The sequence below is a fragment of the Salvelinus namaycush genome, chromosome 20, assembly GCF_016432855.1.
Source record: "Salvelinus namaycush isolate Seneca chromosome 20, SaNama_1.0, whole genome shotgun sequence".
NCBI lineage: Eukaryota > Metazoa > Chordata > Actinopteri > Salmoniformes > Salmonidae > Salvelinus > Salvelinus namaycush.
The window spans coordinates 11,300,774-11,313,865 of NC_052326.1; positions in this window are offsets into that span (position 1 = coordinate 11,300,774).

The following is a 13,092-nucleotide window of genomic DNA, read 5'->3' on the forward strand; positions in this document are numbered from 1 at the left end:
GGCCTTCTTACGGCGGCGGCTCGGGTGCGGGACGTGGACCCCACTCCACCATAGTCATTACCCGCTTTGGTGGCGCCTCTGGAGCGGGGACCCTTGCAGCGAGTCCCGGACTGACGACCATCGTAGAGGGCGCCACTGGACGGAGGGGCAGCTCTGGACTGAGTGGTAGCCCCGGACTGAAGGGCAGCTCAGGACTGAGGGGCAGCTCCGGACTGACGGGCAGCTCCGGACTGAGGGGCAGCTCCGGACTGAGGGGCAGCTCCGGACTGACGAGCAGCTCCGGACTGACGGGCAGCTCCGGACTGAAAGGCAGCTCCGGACTGAAAGGCAGCTCCGGACTGAGGGGCAGCTCCGGACTGAAAGGCAGCTCCGGACTGACGGGCGGCTCTGGCAGCTCCTGACTGGCGGGCGGCTCTGGCGGCTCCTGACTGGCGGGCGGCTCTGGCGGCTCCTGACTGGCGGGCGGCTCTGGCGGCTCCTGACTGGCGGGCGGCTATGGCAGCTCCTGACTGACGGCTCTGGCGGCTCCTGACTGACGGACGGCTATGACGGCGCTGGACAGACGGGCGGCTCAGGCTGCGCTGGACAGACGGGCGGCTCAGGCGGCGCTGGACAGACGGGCGGCTCAGGCGGCGCTGGACAGACGGGCGGCTCAGGCGGCGCTGGACAGACGGGCTGCTCAGGCTGCGCTGGACAGACGGGCGGCTCAGGCGGCGCTGGACAGACGGGCGGCTCAGGCGGCGCTGGACAGACGGGCGGCTCAGGCGGCGCTGGACAGGCGGGCGGCTCAGGCGGCGCTGGACAGACGGGCGGCTCAGGCGGCGCTGGACAGACGGGCGGCTCAGGCTGCGCTGGACAGACGGGCGGCTCAGGCGGCGCTGGACAGACGGGCGGCTCAGGCGGCGCTGGGCAGACGGGCGGCTCAGGCGGCGCTGGACAGACGGGCGGCTCAGGCGGCGCTGGACAGACGGGCGGCTCAGGCTGCGCTGGACAGACGGGCGGCTCAGGCGGCGCTGGACAGACGGGCGGCTCAGGCGGCGCTGGACAGACGGGCGGCTCAGGCGGCGCTGGACAGATGGGTGGCTCAGGCGGCGCTGGACAGACTGGCGGCTCAGGCGGCGCTGGACAGATGGGCAGCTCAGGCTTGCCGAGGCGCACTGTAGGCCTGGTGCGTGGTGCCGGAACTGGTGGTACCGGGCTGGGAACACGCACCTCAAGGCGAGTGCGGGGAGAAGGAACAGGGCGTACTGGACTCTGGAGACGCACAGGAAGCCTGGTGCGTGGTGTTGGCACTGGTGGTACTGGGCTGGTGCGAGGGGCTGCCACAGGCGGACTCGTGCGTGGAGAAGGCACCGGATAGACCGGACCGTGGAGCCGCACTACAGGTCTCGAGCACCGAGCCTGCACAACCCTACCTGGCTGAATGCTCCCCGTAGCCAGGCCAGTGCGGCGAGGTGGAATAGCCCGCACTGGGCTGTGCTGGCGAACCGGGGACACCATGCGTAGGGCTGGTGCCATGTACACCGGCCCGAGGAGACGCACTGGAGACCAGATGCGTAGAGCCGGCTTCATGGCACCTTGCTCGATGCCCACTCTAGCCCGGCCGATACGAGGTGCTGCTATGTACCGCACCGGGCTATGACTGCTTACCGGGGACACTGTGCGCATCTCTGCATAACACGGTGCCTGCCCGGTCGCTCTCTCTCCACAGTAAGCACGGGGAGTTGGCTCAGGTCTCCTACCTGGCTTAGCCATACTCCCTGTGTGCCTCCCCCAAGACATTTTTGGGGCTGCCTCTCTGGCTTCCAGCCGCGCTTTCGTGCAGCCTCCTCATACCACCGCCTCTCCGCTTTCGCTGCCTCCAGCTCAGCTTTGGGGCGGCGATACTCACCAGCCTGTACCCAGGGTCCCTTGCCGTCCAGAATTTCCTCCCAAGTCCATTGCTCCACAAAGCGCTGTTCCTTCCTTTCACGCTGCTTGGTCCAGTTGTGGTGGGTTATTGTGTCACGTTCGTCGTTTGGTTGAAGAGAGGAGGACCAAGGCGCAGCGTGATAAGAATACATTCTTCTATTTATTTAACGAAACGAAGAACACTTAAACAAACTATGCAAAACAACAAACGCACGTGAAGCTATATATTAAACAAGTGCAGACACAGGCAACTTACATATAGACAATAACCCACGAAATACCCAACGGAATATGGCCGCCTAAATATGGTTCCCAATCAGAGACAACGATAAACAGCTGCCTCTAATTGAGAACCAATCTAGGCAACCATAGACATACAAACACCTAGACTAGACAAAACACATACATCCCCATGTCACACCCTGACCTAACCAAAATAATAAAGAAAACAAAGATAACTAAGGTCAGGGCGTGACAGACATATACGCCCATACCATTCTGTTGATGGGGTACACCCACACCATTCCAACACAGAAAAGCTGCTATTTAACATTTACTTAATTACAATTTTTTGGTAGGAAAACTATTTAACTCATATTGTAAGAAATGATAGTAATATTTCATAGAAAACATTAAACACTGGACAATTACTTTAATTCAATAACATTCGTTGAAATTCAAATGTTTCACTTATTCCATACTGTCACGTCTACTCCTGCTTCCCCTCTCTGGCGCTCGTTGTCGCCAGTTTACTCATTATTACGCTCACCTGCCACCATCGTTACGTGCACCTGCACCTCATGAGACTCACATGGACTCCATCACCTTTTTGATTACCCTATATCTGTCACTCCCTTGGGTTCTTTCCCCAGGCATTATTGATTATGTTTCTGTGTTTCATGTCTGTACGCTACTCGTGTTCCTTGTTTTGTTCCATGTATTATTAAATTCACTCGCTGTACTTGCTTCCCAACTTCCAGCGTTACACATACATCATTATGAACATGTTTATTTTGACATGTATTGTATTGTTTCCATTACTATATTTAATATGTTTTTGAAACATTTCATTATTAAAACTCATCCTCCTACAAAAGTTTAATGATTATAGTGGTCTGGAAACATTCAAAAATAATTTTGTAGGTTGTCTGAAATAATGTTATTAAATATTAGGGAAAATTTTAATTTCTCAGAATGCATTAGATCAAACACTCCAGAATGGAAAGGAGCAGCCTAACATATCATGGCAAAAAATAATAATAATAATACTGTTTGATATATTTTAATTATAATCAGGCTAATATGTGACGACCCATCCCAATTGGGGTTATGTCAAAAAATCCGGAATAATTGTTTTTACAGATTACAAAAGATTTTGAGATCCAAAATGGTATTCACTGTGATTGGAGGAAGCATGGAAAAGTTATGCTGCTTTGATTAACAAGTAGGAGAAAATGCCCTTGAAAGATTATGTTAAGTGCTAGAGAGCTCTTCTTTGTTTATGCCCATTCAGCGTCGTTCACACCCTCATACCCATGCATCTCTTTATAGGTACACTCAGCGATGTGACGTAGGTGCACTATGGTCCCCAATTAAATCAATTCCTGTAATCGCAAGAAGCTGAAATTCAACATACGGCTCCTAGGGACACTCTTCAACCATGCCCTGAGTTTCAAGTATTCACATTAAAGGAATCTTTTTCTACTTACCAAGAGTCAGAGGAACTCGTGGATATGGATACCCTTGTTATGTTTCTGTGTCTAGTATGAAGGAAGTTATAAGTAGTTTCGTTAGCCAATGCTAACTAGTGTTAGCACAATGACTGAAGTCTATGGTACTGTATCTGCCAGCATGCAGAGACATAAAAATAGTATCCACGAGATCATCTGACTCTGGGGAAGTAGATAAAGGATGTCATTGCCAAACACCTGAAGAATCCCTTCAAGAATTGACTGTTGACAGAGGATGGAAGACAGTGTTTTTGTGTAACTGCAGGGATAGAATGAAGGACCATGTTGAGGATGAATTCAGCCACTTTCTGTTGCCACAGGAAGCAAGGGCATCAACCAAAGCAATCCCTATAAGGTCACAATGGGTTTTGTGGAAGGACGGTTAGCCAGCTCATTTGAGTCCACGGGGGTGTCATGGTTCTATTAGGGCTGTAGGTTATGTTTTTATATGGACCTTTTTACTGTGAAGAGCTCATTTTACATGGTCAGGTGTAGGTTTGCGTTCATCGGGAGCGTCTGCTGAACGATCCAATATGTGAATTGTGTTTCTAGCCTCAACTATTCTGCCGATGTCACTCAAAAGCACATTAACTTTAGGCCAGGCTTCAAGTGAGGCCTACTTTTCTGCCATGTAGTGGGGGGTGGGGTGAATTAATGAATTGTTCATTCTCAGGCCCTAACCCTAACCCTAGCGTAATGTCCACTTCCTGGGTCAACCCTTAACCCACCCTCAAACCTAACCCTAGCTTCAAGTCCACATTCTGGCTCAATCCTCACCTAAAACTAAACTCTAACCCTCAACCCTAACTCAAGCTTCATGTCCACATCCCACCTCAACCCTAAACCTCAATTCTAACCCTAGCTTCATGTTCAATTCTCAGCTCAACTCTAACCCTAACTCTAGCTTCATGTCTATATCCCAGCTCAGCCCTAAACCTAGCCTCAACCCTCGCTATATCTTGGCTCAACCCTAACCCTAGACATAACACCAAAGCTAACTTCTTGTCCACATCCCTGCTCAAACCGAACTCCAACCTCAACCCTAACCCTTACAATACAGCTGGGGTTAGGGTTGAGCCGGGATATGGAAATGAAGCTAGGGTTAGGTTTATGGTTGAGATTAGAGTTTGTCTCTCTGTCTGCCTGCCTGACTGCCTGTCTGCTTGTCTGCCTGCCTGTCTGAGTCTTTCACCAATGTACCCATTGCAGCTTTATCACCAAGTTTTCTGCCTTCAAAATAATATATTGACTTATGTGTCAATACCCAGTCAGTTGCGATAGGAGAGAGAGGTGGAGGTGGGATAGAGGAGGGAGAGAGAGGAGGGAGAGGGCGAGAGAGATGAGTGATGGGGATTGAGGGAGAGAGAGGAGGGAGAGAGAGATGAGTGATGGGGATTGAGGGAGAGAGGAGGGGGAGGGGGAGAGAATAGAAGGGGGAGGAGGGAGAGAAAGAGGGAGAGGGTGAAGTAGGGAGGGGGCGAGAGGAGGGAGGGGAGAGAGAGAGGAGGATGGAGAGAGGGGGAAGAGGGTGGAGGGGATGAAAGAAGGGGGAGGGAAAGAGAAAAGAAGGAGGAGGAGGGGATAAAGAGGAGGTAGAAAAGATAGACAGAGGGAGGCAAAGAGGGAGAGAGAAGGAAGGATGGAGGGAGAGAGATAAGAAAGAGAGAGAGGGGATTAGAGAATAGAGAGAGAGAGAGAAACGCTATAAAAACCGACAGACAATTTACCCACTGCAGCTTTATCACCAACTTTTTTACCTTGAATCCAATGTATTGACATTCGCATCATGCCACGTGACAAATATAACTTTTTGATAAAGCGTCACAGACGGAATGTTGAGGCATTATGTTCATGACGCCTTTCTCTAGGCATCCATTGTGTGACACTAATCTCCCCCCTATTGAATGCAATGTATTCACCTAGGCATCATATTCGTGATGCCGTTCTCCAGGTGTCCATAATGTTATGCTAATTCCCCCCTATTGAATGCAACATATTAAAATTAGATTGATGCCTATCTCATGTTCCTTGATGCTTATCTTTTTGCAAAATCTTACCAGGTTGATGCTTATCCATGCTATCATGTTGGAGGAAGAGGAGAAGGAAGGAGGTGGCACAACCGACCCCAGCCTGGCACGATCGATTTTCCAGCCAGCACTAGTGGGCTATCTCTATCCTCCACCTGAACCTCCAATGCCCAGCGCCTCGCAGGGATTCAGATCACAGCTGGGATATCACAGAGGTGAGATGGCCAATGTCCACAATATTTATTTTATCCACAGCAACCAGCCCCAGTTAGTCTACTCCAAAGCTACGTGCTATACAGTCCCCTGATAGTCTGCCTTTGTGTAAAAATGCATGACAACATGTTTCAAACCAGATGGATTTTAATGCATTTCATGGAAGAAAAGAAAACTGACCTTTGATTTCTCAGAATGTTAATGTCGCATGTGATCAAAACCAATGAAGGTTTCTGACATGCTAGCAAGGTAGAGAAGAAACCAGAGTGGTATACTACGAAGCAAGCTACATCTACTCAGACTTTTATAAAACTAGCCAGCTTCAGTTAGCTTAACAATCTAGGCCAGGCTTCATATGTACTACAACGGTGGATATTGCTTGTGCGTCTGCTGCGAACTCTAGCAGGATTGTAACTGTGCGTGCACGTCGCACAAGGCTGGTCGAATGCCAAACTCTTCATTGAGACAATGCCGAAACATCAATCCATGGGCGAGTCAGTGCAACATTTTCATTTGTGCCAAAATCTAAATGAAAGAAAAGTTATGTTGCAAATTCAGCAGGCTAAGGGGTGAATTAGGCTTTTGGACGTGCCTTCTTTATTGTATTACTTATCGTTAATGTCGTCTTTGGTGTGCATATCAAAGCACAATCACCTTTTTCCCACTCCTCTCACTCCTATCTGTGGAACAGCTTGTTGTGTTGTTCTCTGGAACCTCTAACCCTGGCAATTTGACTGTTACCAAACATGGGTAGACTACAGCAATGGTTGCCAGTCTTGACTTGAATGGGAACAGCCATCTATGGATTATATGTCTATGGTTGATTGCAGCTGTCAGTTTGCCTTTTGCAAATTTCAAAATACAATCAGGTGAAAAACGTACAGTTTGGAAAGCAAATGCTGTCATTGCTAAAGGTGTAATGTGAAAGGTATTTTAAAATAACAATTTTTTTACACACAAAAAAATACTTGATTAATAACATATTTAATCAGTCCTCTTCCTCGACATTGCAGTCAACTTTAAAGGCGAAGCGAGACTGACTAATCTACAAATCACCTTGCATCATAATTAACTACTCAATATTATTTGTAGATTAGTCACTTAATCATAATTTACCCATGATACATCACAGTTTTGAAGCTCTTGAACACGGACACAATCTTTGCAAAAGGGAGGGTATCTGATTTCATTGGTCCTCAACACATGGCTCAGACACTTCATTGAGGATAAATGGAGTTAGCCCTGAGTTAGCCTGCCCCGGAGCAGATTAGTTCTGAAGGATTTGCTGCCATAGAACTGTACCTGGCTAAAAAGTGAGACACTTTCGTAGTACCGGTTATCCCGAGTTAAACTCAGAGTTGACCAAATTTACCTCAAACCTGATTTGTAGTATAGGGCTCAGCTGAAGTAAAGGTTATATGCAAGAGAGTGTGATGGAAAACTTTTGAGTGGTATTTCCCTCTTGTCCATGAGTGAGTCGCAAGGGGAAGGAGCAATAATGAGTGAAAGGTCTGCTATTGAGATTAACAGAATTTGTCATAGATGGAAAAGCAGACAGTCCAAATTAAAGGCTGAAGTTCAATCAAATCTGCAATGCAGAAAATTATGAAAATGTATGATATTGGTGAGCATTTTCAACACACAGCAGCAATAGAACTGACCATAAACCAGGAATGTTTTATTCACAGCCTGGTCTTTAGCTGCTATTCAAGATTAACCAAGGGCTCTATTCAATCTGCATCACAGGAAATCAGCTTTTCAGCGTGATTCAAATTTTAAGGTAATGTTGCTGCTTTAGCAGAGACTGCGTTCACGGTAAACGGAGCTTATGCTGGCTCAATTGGAAATAACATTTGCATTTCTATCGCGGGTTACAGATTGAATAGAGCCCGTAGCCATTATATGATTTCAATAGTTTTCCCACAACAATAAAAACCTGCTACAATAGCAACAGTTCTATCATTCCTAGTGTGACATGTTATTTGAAGTTGGCTACCTTATCTCAGCTAGTATTGCAAGATAGAAGCTGCACTATTGTTTGCACACAAACAAAAGAAAAGAAAAACAGTATCCAAGGTGATGTGGCCCAACTAATTAAGTTTGTTATTTTGACTTAGGGATATATAAAAAGGTTACATTATCTTTGTATCATTACTTGTGTATATTAAGTGCTCTGGTTACTTTTAATGATTTGTAATCAATGCGTGGGACAGCACAAAAACATTCCAATAGCAATCAACAGAGAAAGGTGACAGTAAAACTTTCTTTCACTCTGACACCAGTCACTCCTTGTCAATTCCTGTTGTTACATTTCTTAATTCAACTTGAGAACTGCATGCTAAAAATGTCATTTTTATTCATGTCAATCAGTTTTGAAATGATTGAACCCACTGGGCACACACTAGTTGAATCAATGTTGTTTCCACGTCATTTCATTGAAATTACATTGAACCAGCATGGAATAGATGTTGAAATGACATCTGTGCCTTAGAGTCGATTGACGCGCCCACATGCCATTGTAGTTAGCCTAATACAACAATTCCCTTAATTTCCGTCTGTTTAAGCTAGAGATATCTGTTTGTGCTAGAAACTAATATCACCCCACTATCCAAAGCGGAGACTCTCATGAACATGTTATTTTGCTCTATGATGCCCACAAGCTTCACAAGACTTGTTTGAAGGTAACCAGATATCGGGAAGAAGAAAAAAACGGAATTATGAAAAGAGTTTTGTGGCAAAAACAAAAAGTGTTAAATATGGGTCAACATTTTTTTAATAAATAAAACACTTCCAGAGGTTTCTTAAATCTAAGATATAGGACAGATGATTCAAAACATAATTCCTTTTGATAAAAATGTGTATTATCTGTTTTGCCATGTATGAACGTGTTATTCAATGTGTTTCTATGGGCTAATAGCAGTAAGGCCAAATTCAATGTTCGATCAAAACATTTTTGAAAAGGGTTAGACTTTTAAGGTTTTTTAATCGGAAGTGACAGAAACGTAATGTCTCTCGTTGCTCAAAATAATTAATTGTTATCAGCATATAGCAGTGGAGGCTCCTCTGAGGAGGAAGGAGATCGGATCATCTGAAATTCAGTGAATTTCAGAACAATTAAAATAGTGAAACATTTAAAAAGTTTGCCTTTTTAGATAAAAGTATACTGAATATATTCACGTCACCAAGGGTGTGTTCCTAAATTAAATCTGGAGTACCTGAGAGTGCGCTCTGGGCGTTCATAAATTCAGAGCATTGTCAGATTGGCCGTAAATTCAGAGCGTTTCGCTCTCGGGGAGTTCAGAGAGCACACTGGACGCTCTGGCCGAGGAGTAGGGTTGATATGAGCATTCTGACCACACAATGGCAGTCAAGCACCCAAGCTAACTGGCTAACTTTGGCTAGCTTGCTAGATACTTCCAGACACAAATGAGAGAACACCTCACTCTGACCATTTTACTCGCCCTAGCAGAGCCGTTTAGGCTGTTTTCATGTTATCCAGAGCGTTGGCGACTGTAACTGTGCTGCTGGCAACAATTTAATTAAACTTTTTTGCCTAAGTTTACTGACAACGGCCAAATTCAACAGGTCTGGAGCATTAGTAAATTCATCAGTTATTCTGTGCTCTGGCACACTCAGACAACAGTGCTCTGAAATCAGAGTAGGTAGACAGAGTGAATTTACGAACACACACCAAATAATTATGAAAATGGTTGTTTGGATCCTGGATGCTGATTGGATGAGCAGCGTTCCAAGCCATGCTCTATTGGCCTTCACAGACACACATATGCCTGCTAACAGTTCCATCTGAAAATGATCAATGTGCCTCCATAACAATATCATGTTCATGTTGCTGTCCGAATCATCTCTTGTATTTATCTCAATTTGCACATTATATTATTTTGCTTCCAGCCTAGCATTTATTTAACATTTTATTTAACTAGGCAAGTCAGTTAAAACTTCTCTAGGGTAGGGGGCAGTATTTTCACGTTTGGATGAAAAGCATACCCAAATTCAACTGCCAGTTACTCATCCCCAGGAGATAAGATTTGCATATTATTAGTAGATTTGGATAGAAAACACTCTGAAGTTTCTAAAACTGTTAAAATCATGTCATTGAGTATAACAGAACATATTTAGCAGGCGAAACCCCGAGGACAAACCATTCAGATCTTTTTTTTTGAGGTCACTGTCTTTTCAATGAGTTTTCATTGGGAAACCAGATTTCTAAGCGAATTGCTTGCAGTTCCTACGGCTTCCACTAGATGTCAACAGTCCTGATAAATAGGTTGAGGTTATTCCTTTGTGTAATGAAGAAATACGGCCATCTTGAAGTCGAGGCACTCCAGGTTACCTGGACATGCGCTTCAATCAAACAGAAGGCATGCTACATATCGTTTTAATCCTGTATTGAACACATATCATCCCGTCTTCAATTTTATCAATTATTAACGTTAAAAAATACCTAAAGTTGTATTACATAAGTAGTTTGACATTTTTTGGCAAAGTTTACAGGTAACCTTTGAGATATTTTGTTGTCACGTTTGAGCAAGTTGGAACCTGTGTTTTTCTGGATCAAACGCGCCAAATAAATGGATATTTTGGATATCTATCGACGGAATTAATCGAACAAACGGACCATTTGTGATGTTTATGGGACATATTGGAGTGCCAACAACAGAAGCTCGTCAAAGGTAAGGCATGAATTATATTTTTATTTCTGCGATTTGTGTCGCGCCTGCAAGGTTGAAATGTTTTCTCTCTTTTGTTTACTATGGTGCTATGCTCAGATAACACCATCGTATGCTTTCGCTGAAAAGCCTATTTGAATTCTGACATGTTGGCTGGATTCACAACCAGTGTAGCTTTAATTTGGTATTTTTCATGTGTGATTTAATGAAAGTTTGATTTTATAGTAATTTTCATAGTAATTCATTTTAATTTGGCGCTCTGCATTTTCTCAGGCTTTTTGCCAAGTGATACAGTAGCGTCTTGTCTAAACTCAGATTTTTGGATATAAATATGAACTTTACCGAACAAAAAATACATGTATTGTGTAACATGAAGTCCTATGAGTGTCATCTGATGAAGATTATCAAAGGTTAGTGATTAATTTTATCTCTTTCTGCTTTTTGTTACTGCTCTCTTTAGCTGGAAAAATGGCTGTCTTTTTCTGTGACTTGGCTTATACCTAACATAATCGTTTGGTGTGCTTTCATTGTAAAACCTTTTTGAAATCGGACACGTTGGCTGGATTTACAACAAGTGTAGCTTTAAAATGGTGTGAAATACTTGTATGTTTGAGGAATCTAAATTATGGGATTTCTGTTGTTTTGAATTTGGCGCCCTGCAGTTTTACTGGCTGTTGACGAGGTGGGACGCTACCGTCCCACATACCCTAGAGAGGTTTTAAGAACAAATTCTTATTTACAATGACAACCAACCCCAGATGACACTGGGCCAATTGTGTGCTGCCCTATGGGACTCCCAATCACGGCCGGATGTGATACTGCCTGGAATCAAACCAGGGTCTGTAGTGACGCCTCTTGCACTGAGATGCAGTGCCTTTGACCGCTGCGCCATTCGGGAGCCCATTTAGTTTGGTACAGTGGGGTTTAATATAATCCTCGCTGTCTGCCTGTCCAACTTCGGAAACAATGCTTTACTTTTGAATTTCGATCTCTATATTACCATACATAGAGTTTTTAACCTTAATTTAACTTTTATTTAGGGTGAACAGTGCCCAGACATGACGAGACAACTTTTTCTGAGCCAGTCGAAATCAAAGATCAACGTCATTATCATGGACATATCCAAGTTAATGCCTAAAGAAAAAAAGCTCAAACAAATTAAAATGCAGCTAGTGTACTGTCATTCCAGGTTCAATGTTAGCTGAAGTTGGCTAGATAGCTAGCAAGTGACAAGAACATAATCCAGGCTGCATAGCATCCATTTTGTTTAGTACGTACAACCAGTTCTTTTGCACAGCAACTATGCCAAAAAGAATTAATGACTGAGTTGCATCTGTAGCAACATGACAAAAAAAAAAAAACTTCTGGTGGAAGATTGAAATTGCATGAATTGTTCCCTGTCGGTTCTCCTGGAACGACTGTGGGAAGAGCCTGTAGTCACGGGTCTTTCCCTTTGATAGAGCAAGTGCGTGACTGGGAACCAATGTCCGGGAACAGAAGATGGATGTCTCTGCTATGGACACAAGTGTTGGTGCCTCTACCTGCAGTAGACCATGACTATGCCTGTCATCAAAAATAAAATACAATTTGATTTGTCACACACTCTGTTCAAGAGTCTTATGGCTTGGGGGTAGAAGCTGTTAAGAAGCCTTTTTGACCTAGACTTGGCGCTCCGTTACCGCTTGCCGTGAGGTATCAGAGAGAACAGTCTGTAACTAGGGTGGCTGGGGTCCTAGGCAATTTTTTGGGCCTCTTCCTCTGACACCGCCTGGAATAGAGGTCCTAGATGGCAGGAAGCTTGGCCCCAGTGATGTACTGGGCCGTGCACAATACCCTCTGTAGTGCCTTGCGGTCGGAGGCAGAGCAGTTGCCATACCAGGGAGTGATGCAACCAGTCAGGATGCTCTCGATGGTGCAGATGTAGAACCTTTCTGAGGATCTGAGGACCCATGCCAAATCTTTTCAGTTTCCTGAGGGGGAATAGGCATTGTCGTGCCCTCTCCACGACTGTGTTGGTGTGCTTGGACCATGATAGTTTGTTGGTGATGTGAACAGCAAGGAACTTGAAGCTCTCAACCTGCTCCACTGCAATCCCGTCGATGAGAATGGGGGCATGCTCGGTCCTCTTTTTTCTGTAGTCCACAATCATCTCCTTTGTCTTGAGAGGTTGTTATCCTGGTACCACACTGCCAGGTGTCTGACCTCCTCCCTATAGGCTGTCTCATCGTTGTATTGTACTGGGACATGTGCATGCGATGAGAACTTCAGGTTCTATACCTGGTTCCACTCAGAGAAGGTCTTCATGCTGTTCTGGGAGTCCATTGCCACCTTTGCCTCCAGGTTAATCTACTGGTCCAACGCCCAGAAGGCTGAAATGGGAAGAGCAATCCTCAAGCTGTTTGAGCCTGGTGATGGATGCATGCCAGACAAGGGGTTCCTCATGGGGAGGATGCTGTCAGATGTGGGGGCAACGCTCCTCATTCCCCCATTCAAAAAAGCAACTCCGCTAACACAGAAGGACAT